General features: G+C 41.4%; 1 protein-coding gene across 2 annotated transcripts in view; it reads left to right on the top strand.

Annotated features, from left to right (window-relative positions):
- The first annotated feature begins 5,453 nt into the window (after positions 1-5,453).
- Positions 5,454-6,000, top strand: part of LOC123601759 (membrane-spanning 4-domains subfamily A member 4A-like) — a 172,149-nt gene continuing 171,602 nt past the window's right edge. The window contains exon 1 of one of the 2 annotated variants that reach the window (XM_045485376.1): positions 5,454-5,739. The gene's annotated coding sequence lies outside the window, so the exon portion shown is untranslated. Of the gene's footprint in view, positions 5,936-6,000 lie in introns of both variants that reach the window. The other variant, XM_045485375.1, reaches the window with a different exon arrangement.

The following is a 6,000-nucleotide window of genomic DNA, read 5'->3' as shown; positions in this document are numbered from 1 at the left end:
AACTAATTGCCTCCGGAGAATGTGTTTCATCATCCGAACGCCAGTTAACCATCGCCATTTCTAATGTCAACAAGTAGCTACTTGGTGTCTAGCTTAATACAGCTAAAAAGTAACCATTTTTACAGTGTGAATTGAAGTATTTGAACATAGATATCGTAACCCCAGGTCTTAACCCACAGATAGTCAGATTGAATGGGTCTGAAATGGGGTTCAGAGTTTTTAATAATCACTCCCAGTTGAAGGGAGGCCACCATATTTTGAGAATCACTGGATTATTATAGCAGAAGCATAGGGGGCTGGAAAAAGCTATAGTGGCAGATAAGCTATGTACCCATTCAGCGGAATACTAGTCAGTAATAAAAAGTAATAAACTGTTGGTGTCTACAACAGCTGATGGATCTCAGGAGTATTATGTTGAGCGAAAAAAGCCAATCTCAGAAGGTTACATACCATATGATTTTATCTACAGCGTGTACAGTCTTAAAATGACTACATACGGTTGCCAGGGTCAGCGGTGAGGGTGTAACTAGGAAGGGAGAGCATGAGGGAGTTTCTTTGTGGTTATGGAAGAGTTCTGTATTCTCAAGGGAGTGTTTTGGGGATGGTTTGACCGTGCTGGTCATTGCATGAATCTATGCACGCAATAAACTATATAAACATAAAAAATACCGTATGAAAAACTGGTGAAATAAGTTCTGAGGCTTATTATTTAATAGTATCATACAAATGTCAGTTTCCTGGTTTTGGTAATTGTGCTAAGATGATATAAAATGAGAACATGGGAGAAGGTGAGAGATGGGTGCCAGGGAGCTTTTGTGCCATGTTAGCGGTCTGTTCCTGAATCTAAAATAATTTCAAGATAAAAAGTAAAAACAAAAGACAAAGCAAACCGAGGTGGATGTGAGGCTATAAATGCGAACGTTAAAGGTGGCGTTCGAAAAGAGAAAAGGAAGGCCGAGCCCATGGTGGAATCTAATGCAGATACTCCGGGTTCAGATTCCTATTTTCCCCCTTGCTAGTTGTAACCTTGGGCAAGTTGGTTAGCCTCTCTGTCCTTTAGTCAGCTCCTCATGGGAAAGGGGAAATAGTATCCATGCCAAAGGCTTATGGTGACAGTGAAGGGATTATGCTTACAAAACACTCTTACAGTGTTTGATACATAGGGAAAGACTCGGAGAGGTGGGGAAAGAACCGTGGAGATGCGGGTTAGAGTGGCTGGGGGAACAAGGGCAAATGCAGGGGCCCAGAGGATCGACAGAAACACCCTGCAGGGAATGGGGAGGGGTGCCGGGTTGGGGAGAAGACACGGGTGGGGTGCACCTGTTGGCCCGGAAGGTACAGGTAACAGGATTAGCTACAGGTAGCGATTTGAACTACCTCTCCGGAAGTTTGAGCCAGGAGAATAAAAGCTCAAGTACTTGGAACTGATGTCGGGGATACTCGGAAAAGAGGAAGGTTGTGTAGAAGACAAAGACACGTTTACTTTTGTTCTACTCTGAGCGCCCTGAGAAGTTAGTGTTGCTGATGGAAGCCGTCTCGGAGGTGATTCTCGGAGGTGATTCCACTAGGTTCTTAAAGAATAAAGTCTAACGTAATTATTCAAAAAGGATTGGTTGAGCAGGAGATGGGATGCTGGGGTGAATGAAAAATGGCTTTTACCTTCAGACAGCTGATATCCTAATGGGAGGGTAAGTGAGTGAAAGTCAATGAAATATGCAGTTACTCTGAAGTCCAACTAGTTCATCAGATAAGAATTCATGGTGCTTGGTGGGGAAAGCACTTGCCTTTGAGCAGGACTTCCTCCGAGGTAAGAGGGTCCATGGGATCCCTGGAGCTAAGAAGCAATCTTTGTTTAAAAGCAGCAGCATGAGAATATAACTTTGTCTAATACTGGGAACCATTAGCGGCCTCTGCACTCTCACTCGTTGACTCTTCCCCAAAAGAATCAATGAAGAAGGATGAGCGGTCATGTTTGGTGATCACTTTTCATAATCTCCCCTGGGTTTTTGAGTGGGAGAAAGGGAGCCCACCCTCTCCCTGTGTTAGGAAACAGAGGTAGACATAGGGGGGCACACAAGACTGGTCAGCCCCTATCTCCACCCCCAGGTGAACATCGTGTTCACTTCCTTTCCTGTCCCTCCCCCGTGAGTTACTGCTTTCTGGAGTAGGAGGTGAGGGAGGTACGGTGTGGGCCTAGTCTCTTGGGGGCCCTGAGTTTTTTCCTCCATGATCCTTGTTTGATTTTACAAGATACCTCCCCCCTGCCACCAAGCACACCTTAGTTTTTGCATTATTAATAACAGACTCTTTTTGTGGGTGTAGTCTATCAGGAAATGTTCATTTTTTTCAGACGAGCAAAGCAAAAGAGCTTCTGTAGAAAATGTTTTTTGCCAGTTATTGGAAGGTAGAATATTTCAGAGAGAAGAGTTATCATTTAAGTGTAAAGAACATAGCCAAACAAAGAAGCCATCTCTGAGAAATTTTCAGTTCGACCCCTGCCATCCATCCAAGAGTGAATATTCAAATCTAAACTGCTTTGTTATTTTATTTTATTTTTTTTTACTTAAAAAATGTTTATTTTTTTATTTTGAGAGAGAGAGGCAGAGGGAGAGGGAGAGGGAGAGAGAGAATTCCAAGCAGGCTCCACGTTGTCAGTGCAGAGCCTGATGCAGGGCTTGAAGTCACTAACTGCGAGATGGATTTTGAGCCAAAATCAAGTTGAACACTTAACCAACCGAGCCACCCAGGCACCCTGCTTTGTTATTTTTAAAAATATTTCTGCCAGAACTTCTATGAAGAGGCAGTCCTATATCATATTTCATTGACTCTGTCACATCATTAAATTATAGAATTGATATAAGATGGCACATCTTTAGAAGGAAGACAGAGATTTTCCTTTTTAGCCTTGAGAGAGACAGTAGGAGAAAAGATGAGGCGTTTGTGATTAGACTGAAGTGTGAATCCCAGCTCCCCTCTTACCAGATGGGTGACCTTGGGAAGTGACATTTCTTTAAACTGCATTTCTTTGTCTGTAAGATGGAATCACAACCACTCAGCTGGGTCGAGATGAGGAGTAAATAATTTACTGGTATAATGCTTCTCTCCTAATGCCCGTTACATGGTGTATGTTTAACAAAATGTAGTTTCTCTTCCCCTTATTTAAACTATTATATTTATATTTCTTGCATTAAGTGCATTTCCTCGTTTTGGTCCTCTGATGTGCAGGCATAGTTCTAAACGGAGATGCCTTATGAAGAGCAGTCTTAGAGCAGACCATTGCTCTTTCCTGCCACTGCTGTCCCTTTGCTCTTTGTTCTCATTCCTGCCCTGCTGGTTGAAATGGAGACTTCAGTGACCATGACCCGACAGATTCATTACCTGGACTGCTTTGAACCTAGACGGAAGCGGGATGGGCTCAGCCGTTTGCCTCTGGATGTCTCATCTAGTCCTTGATTTTGCCTCCTCTTGTTAAGACTGTCTGCTTCCATCGTAATCTCTGATTGCCTCTAAGATCTCCCGTGGGCCACCTCATTCTCTGCTTGCTGAATATCTGAAAAGAGCAACTCTCATTTCTTCTATTATGGACAGTGGCTTGGCTCAGCAAGGTTATCCCCTACATTCAGTGTCTTCCTCTTAGGTAATGCTACAGAATGTGGTTAAATATTGGCTTTTCATTTTCTCTTTTCTCTCTGCTAACATTCTAATCATATCTTCTTTAGCTCATTGAATCTTTTCTGTCACCAACTCTACTCTCGCTATTAAATTACCTCTTCATTATTTCTTTTATTTCATTTATTCTATTTATTCAGAAATTATAGCATCTACCTTTTTAAAGGCACCCTCTCCAAAAAAAAAAAAAACCCAAAAACAAAAACAAGAAAAACAAAGAAGAAGGAAGGAAAGAGAAAGAGAGAAAGGAACATAGCTTTATTCCACACTATATGGATTTTGTGCTTTGTTATGTCTTGTATTTCCACTGTGTTTCAAATATTTGATATTATTAATAAAAGCATAAACAAAGGAAAAACACATTTTGGTGCACAAATAACACACACACACACACACAAAAGGGAAATGCTATTAGAATGCTTTTCCATTTCACTAGCAATAAATTATTAAGCTGACATACAATTTTCTGCTTAATGAATTAATAAGGAAGAGAATATGAGAGAGAGTGGCAATTTATTAAAACTATTCTAAATTTAGTGAGCAGGGTACACCTATCTTTTAGGGTGACTGTATATCTTTTCTACAAACGATATGGAACAAATTGTCACATGTGAGAAAAAGTATTGAAATCCCTTTGATTCAGTATTACCCTGACTTCTAAGGTAAATTTATTTAATAAAGGGATAAAAGGAGAATACAACTAAGTGTATTTTAGCATTAAATGAGAAAACAGATACACAGATGAATAGATATCTAGGTAGATCATACAGCCAGATTCAACTGTAGTGTTCACCAACAGGACAGTTGGGTAAAATAATTTTGGCATTTCTAGTGCAGCCATTAAAATGAGAATAGAGAGGGGCACCTGGGAGGCTCAGTCAGTTAAGTGTCCAACTTCAGCTCAGGTCATGATCTCAACAGTTCATGAGTTTGAGCCCTGTGTAGTGCTCTGTGCTGACAGCTCAGAGCCTGGAGCTGCTTCAGATTCTGAAGATTCCCTCTCTGTGTGCCTCCCCTGCTGATGCTCTGTCTCTCTCTCTCTCTGTCTCTCTCTCTCTCTCTCCAAAAAAAAAAAAAAAAAACATTAAGAAAAATTAAAAAAAAATAACATGAAACTATAGAAAGACGAAAACACATACACGAAACACATTAGAAATGTTATGCGGAGAAAAGAGTATGTCTCTTAATTAACAGGAATACAAATAACCATTAGCAGAACTGATTTTCAAGCATCATTATTTAATAAATATTGTTTGAGGACCTTCTCTGTACCACACACTCTTAAGTGCTGCAAGTTCAGTGATAAACACCATATACAAGTCCCAGCTCTCAGGAATTTGTGTTCTAGGAAGGAGAAACAAACAGACATGTCAGATTATGGCAAACAAGTGCCAAGTGGAGAGTTACGATGAAGTGTGTAGAGAACGAGGTGAAATCGGGTGGTCAGAAAACTAAGTTTTATGTTGTTTTCTTCTCCATCATTCCTTCAAAATTCTTGAAATAATGCCTTTCCAATTCAAAAGTGCATTTTAGAAGCTGTTTAAAGTGATAAGAAGTTACCTAAATTCTTTGATCTTAATGATTTGGATTCCATGGAAGGAATTTAGACCAATGGTCCTGAAACCAAAGCACATTAGAATCACGTGAGAGTTGAAAAATGCTCCAGTTTAATTAAAAGAAAAATACTCATGTGTCTGCTTCATTCAATAAGCTTTAACAAAGTTTTCTACCGTCTTGTGACTTGGATTGTTCCTGTCATGAACTTAGATTCACTGCAGCTGTTTCCTGCGAACGCAAAAGGGTAACTTCAGCCAAGTTTCATTTCCTACGAAGATGAAGGCACAGAGCTGTGGACGGATCTCTCGGCAGCTCGTTCACCGCAGGAGCTGCTGAGAAATGCTGCCACAGTTATATACACTAGGAGAGCTTCTAGACGTTTTAGGGCCAGCGACATCTCTCCACCGTCCTCTCACCTGGTCCACAAATCTGGTCTGACTGCTTTCCCTGTTGGTCGTTCCTAACCAAGCCGAGAACATACTGGTGAAGATCAAGGATGTTGTAAAAGCCTCTGTGAGTAAGCCGGGAGTGCTACAGCTGAACCCCAGCTCTTGAGTAAACACAAGCGTCCCCGCTTTGCCGCGTCCTCTTCACCACTCACGAGGGACAGCAGGTCAATGCATCTGAACGCAGTAGACCCCACAAAGGCAGGGATATCTGTCTGTGCTGCTCACTGCCTACGGCCTCATCACGTAGAACAGGACACATGGTAGGTGCTCAGCAGATATTTGGACTCGTTAAATGGACGAAGCCTCAGGCTTACCTGTGCCTGCA

This window comes from Leopardus geoffroyi, chromosome D1 (assembly GCF_018350155.1).
Source record: "Leopardus geoffroyi isolate Oge1 chromosome D1, O.geoffroyi_Oge1_pat1.0, whole genome shotgun sequence".
NCBI classification, from domain to species: Eukaryota; Metazoa; Chordata; class Mammalia; order Carnivora; family Felidae; genus Leopardus; species Leopardus geoffroyi.
This window is presented reverse-complemented; position numbering and strand designations above follow the sequence as displayed.